This window comes from Dromaius novaehollandiae, chromosome 3 (assembly GCF_036370855.1).
Source record: "Dromaius novaehollandiae isolate bDroNov1 chromosome 3, bDroNov1.hap1, whole genome shotgun sequence".
Taxonomy (NCBI): domain Eukaryota; kingdom Metazoa; phylum Chordata; class Aves; order Casuariiformes; family Dromaiidae; genus Dromaius; species Dromaius novaehollandiae.
The window spans coordinates 50,765,674-50,779,569 of NC_088100.1; the positions used below are offsets into that span (position 1 = coordinate 50,765,674).

Consider the following 13,896-nt stretch of genomic DNA (forward strand, 5'->3'; position numbering starts at 1 on the left):
TGTGCAGGAAAGTCAAAACTCCAAAGTGCGAACCAAAATTTGTGGCTTCTTGCTGCTTCTCTTGAGCGGCCTCCTTCAGCTGTCATTCAAGGGCAGTCTTCAATATCAAACGATTTATCCAGCCTTTTGGTGATGCTGAGAAAGGGCGATCATGAAAAATGGAGAAAAACTGAAGGATCCCTCCATGCTTCACCTGGAAATATGCTTAACAAATTGGCAATGTACTGGGTTTCTGTAAATTAAACTTGTTTTTCCTTTAAGAAGTTTTTTGCTTTAATGCTTGGTAGCAGCTAAGGTAGTAAAGAAGCACACATGAACCTTGGCAAGAGAGAAGGATTTTCATGAGGGATGAGTGTACAACTTGCTCAAGGGTTCGAAGCTTTTGGGTACAAACAAATGACAACTGCTTGTCAATTTGAACTGTTGTTGGGTTTGCTTGGTTGGCTTTTTTGTTTGTTGTTTTTTTTTTCCTCTACATGCAGCAGTCTCACTGTCTTTTCTTCTCTTTCTTCCTCCTCTCCAGGCCCTCAAACTGACATGAGACATAGAGAGCGAGCGAACCCTTTGCCAAATCTGCTGTCAGCAAGTGGACAGTGATACTGTTTACAGCTTATGATCTTTGTGAACCCTGCAGTTTTTTCCTAATGAAGCAGACTGTTAAAAAGCCCCTTACCTGAGTGAACATCCTCTTTTTTCTTTTTTCTTTTTGTTTTTTTGGAGTTGAACTCATTCTAAAGTATCCAAAATCTTCCTTTTCTGGGATGGCCAAACACCTGCTGTGGAGACGATGTTCAGCACCATCCTGTTGAGAACACACTGTGTAGCCTTTGCAGTAGTTATTTGTCAATGAGTATGTGGTGTTTCAATATATTAATGGTTTATGGGATGTTTTAAGTTGGCTTTTTATTTTTGGAGGTGTTCCCTGTCTGCCCACCCTTCCCCCCCCCCCCCAACCTCCAGTTTGATTGCCTTAGATTTTTGACCATTTTTGCTTTCTCTCCCTGGGGAATCTGAAGTGTACAGCATATGCGCAAGAAAACCTTATCCTGATTATCATAACCCTACATTGCTCTGGCACGAGCTTTTCTGACTATACAGCATTCATTATACCAATCAACTGACTGACTTCCAGAGAGAGGTGACGTGTGTGCTCTGTTTGTTGGGTTTGTGTTTGTTTGTTTGTTTTTTACTCTTTTCTTTAAATTTAATGGTACGCCCCTGTTTCCCGTAAGCATCAAACCAGGGCTGAGCACAAAACAAGGGCAACCAGCAAGTTTGCCTCTTGGCCCGTGCTCGCGAGGACCGGCTGAGTGAGGAGGCCGTTTCCCTGACGTTTACAGACGCGGGACCTGGTTCGCCGCTGGCCGGAGCGGTCTCACCTCTTGCATTATGTTTGCAGGGCTGCCCTTGCTGCCACAGTGAGTACAGTTAGGCTGCCTCAGTTGTCTGGGAAGAAGTTATAGGCTGAGGTGCCCCTCTGATGCCAGACAAGATGAACATAACCACCCATAAAGATCTGTTTAAAAATGTGAGGATGAAGGAAAGGAAAATACGCTGCTTGGCAGAAAAGAGCAGCTTTCAGGCTGGTCATTAGCAAGTAGCTTAACAGTGGCAGTGCCGGGAGTTCAGGCACAGATCGTTGCAGGGTGTGTTATTGCATCAGTGTTTTTTTTTTTTTTTTTTTTGACATATCCTTCATTATTTTTTCCTTCTCATTATGCATAATCCATTGTGGAAGAAGCAGGAGAGGGAATGGCAAGGTGACAGTATCGTACAAATGGCTTTTCATATGAGCATAGATTGTGACAAGATAAATGACACTGAAAGACAAGGCAGTTTTATATATTTTGCTTCTAAGATTTTCTTTTGTAAAATGAATGATAATGAATTAATAATAATGAATAAAAGGTATGGTGCTGTATAGATCCTCTCTATAATCTGGAAAGTTTGATTACTTTTTATTAGTATCTTTTGGGGGGGGGGGAGGGATATGAAAAAAGAGGCGAAAAACACCAATGGCACATATGAACTTGGTATGAAGAAGTTCTGAATAGGACAGTGTATACATAATTCTCCAAAGCGATATATGAAGTTTTTTTCTTTGCATAAAAGCATTATGCATATAAATATATAAATATATTTTATTATGTACAGAAATGGCTCATTATGCATGGGTGTTAGGAAAACAAACTAGCATTTTAACCCAAAGTTTCAGTGCATGAGTTCCCACTGATACGTGTTACCATGCAATGTGGAGTGACTCCCTTTCGCCACGGCCACCACACATGCGCACACGCGCAGTCACGCGCACAGACACAGCACAAGCATTTGTGGGCCCTACCTAGCTCCTTACTTGCCAGGTCCCTGAGGTGATATTGGTGAAATAACAGCTCCTTGTGTGATGGAAGTTTTGTTTTGTGTTGTGACTTCCTCATGCTCCCGCTGTTCCCCGGTGAAGATGCACCTCTTGGTTGCACCACGCAGTTATGGCTGTGCAAGCTCTGTGCGGTTGTGGTTATCATAGCCCTGTAGCCTTCCAACTCTTTCAAGCCGCTAAGGGTTTATCATTTTCCTTTTAAAAAAACTTCTCTCTTTCTTTTTACGTCAAGGCAGTCTATTGGTCGGTATGGGGACTAGTTTATTATATGTTTATCAGAGTTAGCAGAGGCTCATTGCCGATCTCCATGTGTGGGGAGATATTTCCGGTAGCCAGCCATCCCAGACAGCTGGGATGTACAGCGGTCATCCGTGGTTGTCAGGTCCCTGGTATACCTTGAAACATGAATTACGCTGACAGCCTTTCCCCCACTGGCTCATGCCCCACGTTTTGGCCAGCCTCGCTCAGCTGGGATGGGGCGCTGCCCTTGTGCCACCACTGCAGAGCTGGCGACCGCCTGCCCAGAGACTGCCACCAAGACCTCTCTGTAATCTGCCTGGCTCCAGCCTGGCCTGATGGTGTGACAAAAATCCATCGTCTTATTTTTGTTCTCGATAGGGAAGCAGTCCTTGTCGCATGCAGGGTGGTCAGTTTAAACGTAGCTGGGCGGTTTCTGCTCCATTAGTGTGGCGTAGCTCCACTGAAGCCCATGGAGCTAACTCACGCTGGTGTCAATGAGAGGGAAAAATATGGTCTGCTCTGCTCAGAAAATGGAGGAAAGAAAATGATTTGGAGACAACCAGTCAATGGCAGAGAAGTTTTTTTAAAAAAAGCGTTAGCAGCTGAAAGGCCTAATCTACCTCCCAGCAATGTTGAGGAAAGCATTTTCCTTGGCTTGTCTAGGACAGATTGGGCCCCTTCTTTTGAGGATATCCCCTGCACTAGCTGGAGAGGGGTGGACTTGGACAACCTCTTCAGTTTGCTTTGGTTTCTCTCTTGCTCATTCTTGTGGCCAAAATTTTCAAACTGAAGTGCCTCATGCCAGGCACCCAAGGCTGGGACCTTGAAATGGTCTCGCAGGGCGAGCTGCTCTGCCGTCGTTGCTTTTTCAGGGAAGGCCCACTGCTTGCCAGAGGCCCACTGGAAGATCACTGCCCTACATGGGCATTTAGGTATCTAAAAATTGCCCTCTTCTTCAGAGGCACTGGGTAAATACATCTCCCTGCATTCAAAGGGTCACTTATTTCTGTGTCAAAATACATATTGAAATGGCTGATTTGGGGAACCTACCTTTTGAAAACTTTGGCCTTTGAGTCTTTGAACATCTTTGTGCATAGAAATTTTCCTTCTGAAGTCATGTAAAACAGATACAGGTCCAGAACAATTACACAGGTATTGCTTAAACCCTTTGTCTAAAAAAAGTTCTAAAAAAGATGACATTTATATAGTTCCTACAGTCACGGGTTTGGGGTTTTATTTAATAATTTTGTGAATTTTTTCTCTTGAGAATAATTAGTTAGTTGGCCACTGCCTAATTCCAGAAATATTTGTGCCACTGCTCCAAAAAGCTACCTTTTAGGTCATGTATTTCTCTAAAGTGATGTCATTGCTTGGCAATCAATGTCCTGTAATTGTTTTTTAGTACACAGTATCCATTAGGAATGCCAACAGATGTGAAGGGGGACCAGATACACTTTGTTACTATGGGTTGGAAGAATGGATTGTACATTTGGCTTCACATGTTTAACTTTTTTTTAAAAAGTTGCATGATTGAAAAAAATATGTATACAGTATCTGTAAAGCTGTTTTATCTGTTTTTGTTTCAAGACATGTAAATTGGAAGAATTTTAAATCCACAGCCTTATCACGCATGGCCATCTTTACATACCGAAGAGCTGAACAATTTATACTTTTCATTTGGGCTATCTTGTACTTTCATTTGAAAGCAGACACTCTCATGTTGCATTCTTACGGAGGATTTTATAAAAAAAAAAAAAAAAAAAGATGCTGCCCTGGATGAATATACTACCTTACTACACAGAGATTGGAAGCAAGTTTGTTTTTGTTTTGGAGCTCTGCCCCTTTCCAAGCGAAGTTGAGACGCAGTGCTTACTCCACTTGGTGTTAGTAGATATTGCCTTGTGTATTCCATTTTAAATTGTAATCTAGTTTGTAAAAGAGATGGTGACGCATGTAAATAAAGCATAATGGATCTCTACATTGCAGATTTGCCTTCGCTCTGTTTTATTAAATCGTAGGCATCTAAGCACGGGATCTAGAAAATGAATGACTTCAAAGCAACCGGTGTAACAGGGTGGCTGGGGGAGGTAGGTGCTGGGCAGAAGAACCTGATCCTGAGACCGCTGGAGGGGACGGGAACGCTGGCTTATACCAGCCTCGGTGGGCTGCGGACGTGGACATGCTGAAGGGTTCAAATGGAAACCCCAAGCGGGGTGTCCTCGGGAGCAGTCCCGGGGCGCTGAATTGAGATGCTCCGGGCTGAGAAGCGCTGGCTCTGGGAAGGGACACGGGCTGGAGAAACACATTTATAAAATACATGGCAGGGCTATACAAGTTCCCAAGTTGTGCAGGGACGTTAGCAGCAGGCTGTTTGTGACTAAGATCACTTTCATGATAAACAACACGAATCACAGTTAAAGAGAAACTGCCCATCCCAGCACTGGTGCTAGGGGCAGAGGATGCTGCATCCAGGCACTGTATCGCAGAGCTGTTGGGTGGGTGAATTTGGAGGGGTGCAAGCAGGATCTTTTCCTTGTCTTGCATTTGAGGAGGAGAGAGACTTGAGGCAGGTTTTCTCCATCCCTGAGCAACGTTTAGAGGCAGGACGGAGACAGCGGGGCAGGAGCACGGTGCAGAACGGGGCAAGCGACGGTGTGTGAGCTGCGAAGGGGAGCAGATCGGCGTGGGGGCCAGCTCCCTGCTACATGGTGCTCAGGATGTCCCTCTGGAGCGCTTTTTTCTTTCACCTCGTCTAGTGATGCCATGGGCCACAATGGGCTGGAGTTGGGAATTTTGAGTGTGGGGAAGTTTGATGGGGGATTGTTTCTCTTTGAAGTGGCGAGGTTGAGCTCCAGGGCAGCCCCCTTCCCCAACAGGCCGAGGGGTGCCTGTCACCTGCCAAGGCGCCAGCACGCTGGGTAGCTCGGGGGGAGCCCCGGGGCCTTGCAAACACTGCGGCTGCCCCTGCGGCAGGGTGCAACTTGGTCTGGCTTAAAGCGGGGGGACCTCAGACCCTGCAGGGTGCTGTCGGCTCAAAGTCAGCTCTTTTGGTAAGAAAGGCAAGCAGCAGTTCAACTTTGCAGCCAAGCCAGTGTCATTTTGGTGGTCAAATAGCCCAAAATTAGATTATTTACTGCTGCTAAAAATCACAAAGTTCACTTGATTTTTGGGAAGGGGGTGCTGGCCTCTGGGATGGCTGTGGCAGCCTTGCTGCTGCAGGCCTACTTGCTCTTCCCAGGAGAAAACCGACTCAGTTGCAAGTCAGCAGAAGAATTACATCCCCATGGCCTTGGTTGGGTTTCAAACTATAGCTGAAAAATGTCTGGAGTACTCAAAACCACCCGCTTGGGATTTGGGATAAGGAAACCAGCAGCCTGACTCAGCAGAAAGTTGTATTGACGGCTCTGGCCAAGGCACAGGAGAGCGTGCTGAGAAATGTGGACAAAAACTGTTCTCTGTGCTGATGGGAAGCCACAGATGTATATGTTTTTTTGGAGTCATTTTCCAGAAGTAAATGATGTTTTCAAGAAAGAGGAGATTTTATATGCAGCAGGGCGGGGTTTCCGATGAGTCTAGGACTGTGACTGCTGCGTTGTCCGTGCAAAACTCATGGGAACATTGCTCTGAAATGCTGAAGTATAAAAAGCAGCTTAGGGATAGCACAGCCTTTGCCTTCTGTTTAATATAGCTAATGCAAGAGCTATGTGGGTTTTGTCTTAGCTAGATCCAGTTTGAAATGTAAGACATAGTCAAAAAATAGCCTTTTACTTGGATGAATTGAGCATTAGCATTCCCAGCATGGCAGCAAGTGTGCGTCCTGCAGCAATTGCACAGTTTCCCCAAGTTGCTCAAAAATGGATCTACCTTACTGAGCTTTCTAAAGGGTCTGCTAACAGTGCTCTGGCCAAGCAGGCCGGTGCAGTGACAACCCGTGTCCTCCTCTCGCTGACCTACCTTGACTGCAGTTTGGGACAGACGATGACAGCATCTGGCCTTTAGATGCCTATGCAAAAGGTCCCCAACTTCAACCTGAGTTTAGGTAGGGGCAGCAGCAACTGTGAGCTGATCAAATCCCATGCAAGTTGTGCTAAACCTACTTCGTTATGTTGTGCAATATCTTAATAGTGGCCTTCAGTTCACCCTGCCTTGGAATATATCCTTCTTATCTTTGAGAATACTTTCAAACTTAGTCCAAACATTTTAAACTTCTCCAAGTCCCAGAAGACAAAAGGCTTTTCAAACTTTTGCTGGCACTGGTGAGGCAATCGGGAGCTATTTTGGGAGCTCCTCACCACATATGCTGAGTTGCTAGTTAGACCAGACTGTGGAAAACAACGTTGTACAGCTCTTGCTCGGCTACTGCTGCCAAGGAAGTTAGGGGTGCTTTTAAGAAGATCGAGATAAGCAAAGCTGAGAGTCCATCTCCTTTTCTGATGGAGTTATCTTGACTGATATCTCACTTCTCCAAAGGAGGACTTCTTGGGTGAAGCTGTGCACAAGCTAGATTAAGTAGGTACATCTGTCACTGGCGCACGGATGCATCCCACCTCCAGTGACTTTTCAAGTATCTCATTGCTTCTGTGTTTGCCTTACCCAGCCCACGTATCCTTTTCCCCACTGGCTCTGCCTGTGGTTTTTTTGATTAAGATATCTTTTGATAAAAAGTCTATTTTCATATAAAAATGAAACACAGGAAATTGTATTAGAACAAAAAAAAGGAGTTTTTTTACTTTTGTTTGAATCTTTGGAAAACTTTGGAATTGTCTGATAAAATTCTGAAGCTTGATTTTTGGAATTTTTCTTTTCAGATCTGGCTTTTCTTGTCATATTAATGAGACCAATAGTTATGTGTATGTCATGCATGCCATTTACTTTTCAAAACAAAGTGTCTCCTATTTTTATTGTTTGATGCTTTGATGACATACCAAGGAAACTATTTAACCTAGAAAACAAGATAAAATGTCTCAGTTTAGTAGTGAGAATTGGCCTAAATGACGATAACCGTTGTATTGGTCGTTTATTGTTACATTAGGCCATGCAGATTTAAAGGTATGTATATTCTATGAACGGCATATAATAAAGTGGGGGGAGGGAAGAGTAAAAATGCAAGGAACTTCATAGAAATCTTTTCAACTTCCACATAACAGGGACCTCAGTGTTTTTACCCCCTTCTTCCTCTGTCCCCGTCTTGCCACCTGCCCCAGCTTCCTGGCCTGTAGGCCCGGCCTCGCAGAGCAAGGATTGGATTTAAGCCTCTTCCTTTCTCCCGCTCAAACAATAATTTGCCAGGAAACCTCCCCTAGGAAAAATCCCAGTGCAATAACACTATTGTGTTCCACTAAATGGCGAGTCCGAGCACAAGGGAGCACTTAAGCAAACATCCCCACTACCCCCCTTCTGCTCACCGGGGACTGAGAAGTGCAGTGGCAGATGACTACATGGTGAGTTCGTTTGAGGACTTTGACTTTTTCCCGGTGAAGGTCAGGTGCTTACCTGCTTGATGCTGAAATGAGAGGCCTAATGCTGCGAGAGCTCTTTCATCATCCTATTTCCTTATAGCACTGTGCAGCCCCTAATGAATAACTAACTAAAGAACAACTTTTTCTTCTTATGCTTCCTCCCCCAGAGGGGAAACTGAATTTAAAGCAGCATCTCTTATTTTCAGGAGCTTGGCCTGAATGAGACAGGGCCATGTGTTATTCATAGGCCTTTATCTGTCCTAGAGTAGCGTTTAGAGGCTCTGACAAAAGCTGAAGGCTGGGTCTCCTGGGCTGTGTACATCCATATGGTATAACAGCAGCCTCAACACTGAAGAGCTCATGCTCAAAATGCACAAAATGGGCCAAAGAAATGGTGGCAGTTCTTTTTTAAGTATGAATAAAATGAGGCAGAGACCACTGGCGCTGCTCCTGATGCTTTCCCGCATAGGGAGGCCAAATGATGTCCTTTCTAAGCCTTGGCTATGAATGATGGGTCTGGTGTCACATTGCATTTGTTGTTTCAGCTTCCTGGATTTGTAAGCTCATTTCCAGCACCAGAATAAGGACTTAACCTTTTGCTTTGATGGCGCAAGCTGTGTGTCTTCGGCTTTTTAAGCTCTTCTGGCATTTGTTAAGAGTAAATTCAGGTGAAATCGAAGTATGCAGTATCTCTGGAAACAACAGGTCCTGACACAGTCATGTGCTCAAGTAAACCCTTTGAGGAACCTGCAGCACGAGCGGGACTGAGCCTGCAATACGTTTTGTGCTGACCTGCTGGTTTGCATTTCCATGCCCAGGTCCTGAAGAAGCCACCCAGGAGATGCTGGTGAACCATCAGCAAAGGTAATAACTCTTAGTACCTCCCCGACCACCACAGAGCTGGGATAAACACTGCTGTAGTACCTCCGCTTTGTGGCCATCCTTCCTATGCAGATCCAAAACTTCTCTCTAGATAGAACATTCCTACTCTCTCAGCATTTTATTTTAAAATCACTATAGGCTCCTCTTATTTAAGGCTAGCCAGCCTTGTACACCATTAACTAGTTTATGAATGAATGTCCTGGAGAAAAATCAGTATCTAGAAAGCAATTCATAAAAACATAAAATAAAATAAAAAAAGCCTATCCCTTTTATTCATTATATGAAACCCTTCGTCAGTCTCCCTTCTCTTGAGAGTTGTCCTTGGAATATCAAACTGGGTTACCAACTTCAGTGTTCGTCCATTAGGCAAAATTTATGATGATGCTGTCCCATTTATACAGAAGTTTTTGCTATTCGCTTTCATTCAGCCTTATAGATTCTTACGTCATAGTTTAAGTCAAGAACACTACTGTACTTGCACAGTTATAAAATTACAGTGTCTTTCAGACCTAGGGGATACTGAAGTTTCTTCCTGAGGAAGGCAGCTACCTTCAGGTGTCTGCTCAGAAGTGCCTGTATCTAAGACTATAGCTAGAAGCACAACAGGAAGCCCATAGGAAGCTCAGGTGTGGATATGTATGGAGGTCTTCACTTTGCAATCAAGCTGTGTTCACTCTGCAGTCAAGGTAAGGAGAGCTACCTTGCTTTCATGAAAGGCTCAGTGCAAACTAGCTTACTACAGAGAAAAAGCAGTTATGGGGGAAGTTACCCTGGAATAGCTAATACATGTAAATACATATCTTCACTTCTTTTTCTCTAGCTTGTTTTGTAGCTAGGACTTTAGGCAAACCCATTTCACTCCACTGTTTGTGAGAGAACACGCAGATGACAATTCGTTTGCGGAAAGTACTCTGAACTGCAAGGTCTTGGGGGACTTGCCTGAGATTCAGTCGCTACATTGCTAACATCTTAAAGCCCTTGCCTGGAGTTCTTTGCTTTGTCTGCAATTTCTTCACTGTGTCTCGCAAAAGCTTTGTTCCTATCTTGAGAAAGGGCCCTAGGGAAGATGACATGATGTTGCTGTTAGCGGGAGCGCCTCTTGGTTTGGTTCTCCCTCACAAATGCGTACCCTAGCCAGCTCACAAACTATGCCTAAGAGTGAACTTTTTTGTACGTGTGGAGAAAAATTGCAAGAGATAGGAGAATACAGGAGTGGCACACAACAGAGTAGGTGAAAAAGGCCTAATAAAATGCTACCGTTTAAGCGATATGTTGTCATGGGGGTACCTAAACTGCTCCTTCCTCCTCTCCTCGCCTTGCCTCTCCATGTCTGAAGTTACCAGTGTTTCCCACTGTTGTCAAGAATGTTCTTCCTAACTTTTAATCTCCTCGACCCTTTCTTTGAAAAGGAGACTTTTTCTGCAGTCTCTGACTTTTGTGCATACTCTGATTTTCTAAGGCCAGATATTAAAATGTTTGTGGGGACAGTAATGTCAGTTGTGGGTATGATTATTTTTAATGATGTTTTTACACAAGCAAGAATCCCAGCATAGACACAGTTATCTGGCATGAGCTCTTTGCCAGTACAACTCATTTCATTCCAGCTCTGCTGGCAAGAAGCCCTTCTTTTTTGCTGCTACAAGCTGTGCCTGTGTTCAAAGAGTTTGCTGGTCTAGCTACGCCAGCCACCTTTTTCTAATATAGGCTAAGCCTTAAATATTGCCGCACACAGACTAGCAAGTTTACAGCCAATATGAACTGTTTGCTATATTCAAAGGTCTGCTAAGGTCAGGGGATGTGGAGCTGAGAGTATGTACAAGTAGGCTGTGGCCCAGGAATGGCTGCTCAGAGTGACAAGAGCACACCACTTCAGAGCAAACCAGCACAGTCAGTGCAATGGGAAAAAATGAATGCCTCTCTCCTTTTAAAAGTGTGTTTCTCTTTGTCCATGCTCTGCTGAGTCTTTCCGTGAGAAATGGATGTTGTGAAGTAGCTTTATACATCCTAGATGCAACCTAGACCAACCATTTGCAGAATATGCCAAGCTGTCTGCCCTCTTGCAGCATCGCCAGATGCAATTCAATTACCTCTAATACTTCTCTGGTCTGTAATCTGTTAAATAGAGTTGGCAGCCTCCGATTACCTTTATTTCAGTGAGTCAAAAATCTGCTAACCCTTAAAGGTTAAAAGAATTTGAAGGGTTTATCCTGATCGCCTCATCCTTAAGCTAACAAAAGTCTTACCTGTTTCTTTCCCATTGCAATCGACAGCCCTCTGTAAATGTACATTCAGCTTTTCAAGACTGTAACTTAAAGGTCAAATTTATCATACAGGCAGATTGGATGAGCTCATGATTGAGGAAAGACCAGCTAAAGGTGACTTGTCCGGCACATTTGTACATACACACACGCACACACACATGCACACTGCTTTTCAGTCTAGCATTATTCAGACATCTCCTCTGTGCCAAGAGCCTCAGGATAAAGTTGTTCTAGAAATCGTAAAGGTGGGTTGAATTTAGCACCTGGAATGTAAGATGAAGGGTCTGAACAACAGAGATTCATACAGAGATGGGTAGAGCAGAACTTCACTCTTCCGACCCCTCACATCTGAAATCATAAATATATCAAACTGCTGAAATACCTTTGCCTTTAGGTTTGCCTTTAGGTAGGTGACTGTCCAACTTTGCGTACCCAAGTATGGGTCTTTGCAGCATCAGAAACAGTGACTGTACAGACCCTTATATTTCGCTACATGGAAGCCACTTCCATGCTCAGTGTAGGGGCTGCCACAGCTGATAACGACACCTAAAACAAACACTGGGGACCCTTGTAGCCCGTGCGTAGGATAGCCACCAGCAAAAGATTATCTGTAGCATGCACAATGTGTACGTGCTAAGCGTAAATGCTAAGGCTGATTCAGAGCACAGCTCTCACTGCAAGCCCAGGAGTATTGCAGGTACTCAGCTTCACGCAAAATGCATGTATGAAGCTTGAACTGTGTGATAAAGCTGCAGTCAAGGCTGAAAGTGTGAACTGAGTAGGGAAGGCAGATAATGTCACCTAATTAAAATCAAATGTCTTCAGAGGTGTCCCCTCCTTCATATTTGGTAGTGCATTATGGGATACTAGCTCTTCTCTGAAGAAATTGTGCAGAACTAGAAGTCACTTTTCCACGGGGACTTCTCTGTGTTATCCCATAGCCTTTCTGGCCACGTGTTTGCACGTGGTGGTTTTTCTGCAGATGGTGGCTGCAGACATGAAGTTTGGAGATATGGACCGGTTCTCCACCAAGTGAGACACTGGACAGCTATCAGGTCTCACACCTGGGCGCCAAAGCATGACCCCACAGGCTATCTCTCCTCTGACCTGCCATATCCTCCTCCTGCGAGCCTAATCTCCTGCCAGACTTGTCCCCCAATTCCCATGCTCCTGCCCCACCCAGCCTTGGCTTGATGCCTGTGGCTGTGATGAGGGTCTGGAGGCCCAAAAATTGGCAGCAGTGTCTGCCTGCTGGTCTGTCAGTGCTCCCACAAGCTGCAGCCACTTGCTCTGCACAGCGCGTAAGGCCCTCGCGCAGAGCGAGAAGCTGCTGCCATGTGCCACCGAGGCACCCCTTGGGTGATGGCCTTCATGCCACCTTCTCAGAGAGACACTCTGCCAGGCAGGTACATGGCTCGTTGCAAAAATGGGCTCTCGTAGGGCATTACGAGTAGCTCCCTGCCACATCACAAGGGTTTCATGGGACCTCTGTCATGGCCCTGTTTCTACTCAGTGTTTTCATAAGTGGTTTGGATTGGTGGAAGACAACGTAAAAGCCTCATAAACGGGTGCAGCTGACGCTAAGCCACAAGGCGTCTCAAGCACTCAGGAGGAGCGACTTCCTGCTCAGGTTCAAAATGACCTCAATGAATTGGGAGAGAAAAGCAACAAGATGAAATACCGTACACAAAAGTGAACAGCACAGTATTAAGGAAGGAGAAATCAGCTGTGGATATGCTAAGTGGAGGACAAGCAGCAACACTGAAGAAAAGGAGTTATGGGCACTAATGAGCTAGAAACTGTCCAAGATACTGATGTGGTGTTGTAGCACTGCAGCAGACCTGGACACCAGCCAGCTGGAGCCAGTCTGAAGAAGAGTAACAAGAATGAGAAGAAACTAGAGAATGGCGACCCATGAGATAAGGCCACTTTTATTTCTTAGAAAAGGATGAGAGGGGACACAAACTTCCCATTATGTAAAAAAGTACGAAAAGATCCCTCTGCCTGCTGGGGAAAGGACTTGAAGTTGTGTTTCATTTGCATCAAATGCAGGCTATGTTCTCCTGGCTGTGAGAGTCATTAACATATTTTCTAGAGGTGTGGAATCGTCTTCATTAAGAGTGTTTTGGGGAGGAAAATGTTTGATGGACGACCGCTTGAGGTCCCTTTGAACGTTATGCTCCTATGACTTGCATTAAAGCGTTAAAACAGTTAAAAAAAAAAGGGCAGGAAAAAAAAAGGCAAAGAGACTTCTGCCCTTTCCTAGCTGAGGCACAGGTCTCTATGTACAGTAGCAAATCGTTATCTTTTTGTCTGGTTTGAGTGTAACAGGTATTGAGTAATGTTGTCCTGGTGTGTTGACACATGAGCCAGGGTGTGCCCTAGACCCCAGAGAGGTATGGATGTAACGCGGCTGCCTGCTAAGAAGTCTCGAGGTGTTTTGTTTCCTACTGCTTTCTAGTATCTCCCTTTGCCACTGGAGAAGCCGCATGTTGTCCCGATTCGTTTTTCCAGCACATCTTGCTGCAAACAGAAACTGATCTCTTTTGCTTGTCCTGAGTCCTGGACTCAAAGCTCTGAGATGATCCCTGCCCTATAGGTTTCTTCTTCTGGATGAAAAGCCAGTGCTCAGCTGTGCAAAGGTGCCCTTCTCGGGGCACTACACGCTCAGGCTTCA

At 44.9% G+C, this 13,896-nt stretch overlaps 1 protein-coding gene across 2 annotated transcripts in view; it reads left to right on the forward strand.

Annotated features, from left to right (window-relative positions):
* FOXO3 (forkhead box O3) overlaps window positions 1-4,602 on the forward strand; it is a 100,082-nt gene extending 95,480 nt beyond the window's left edge. For both annotated transcript variants that reach the window (XR_010388326.1, XM_026119955.2), the window contains one exon: window positions 524-4,602. The gene's annotated coding sequence lies outside the window, so the exon portion shown is untranslated. The remainder of the gene's footprint in view (window positions 1-523) is intronic.
* The last annotated feature ends 9,294 nt before the right edge of the window (window positions 4,603-13,896 follow it).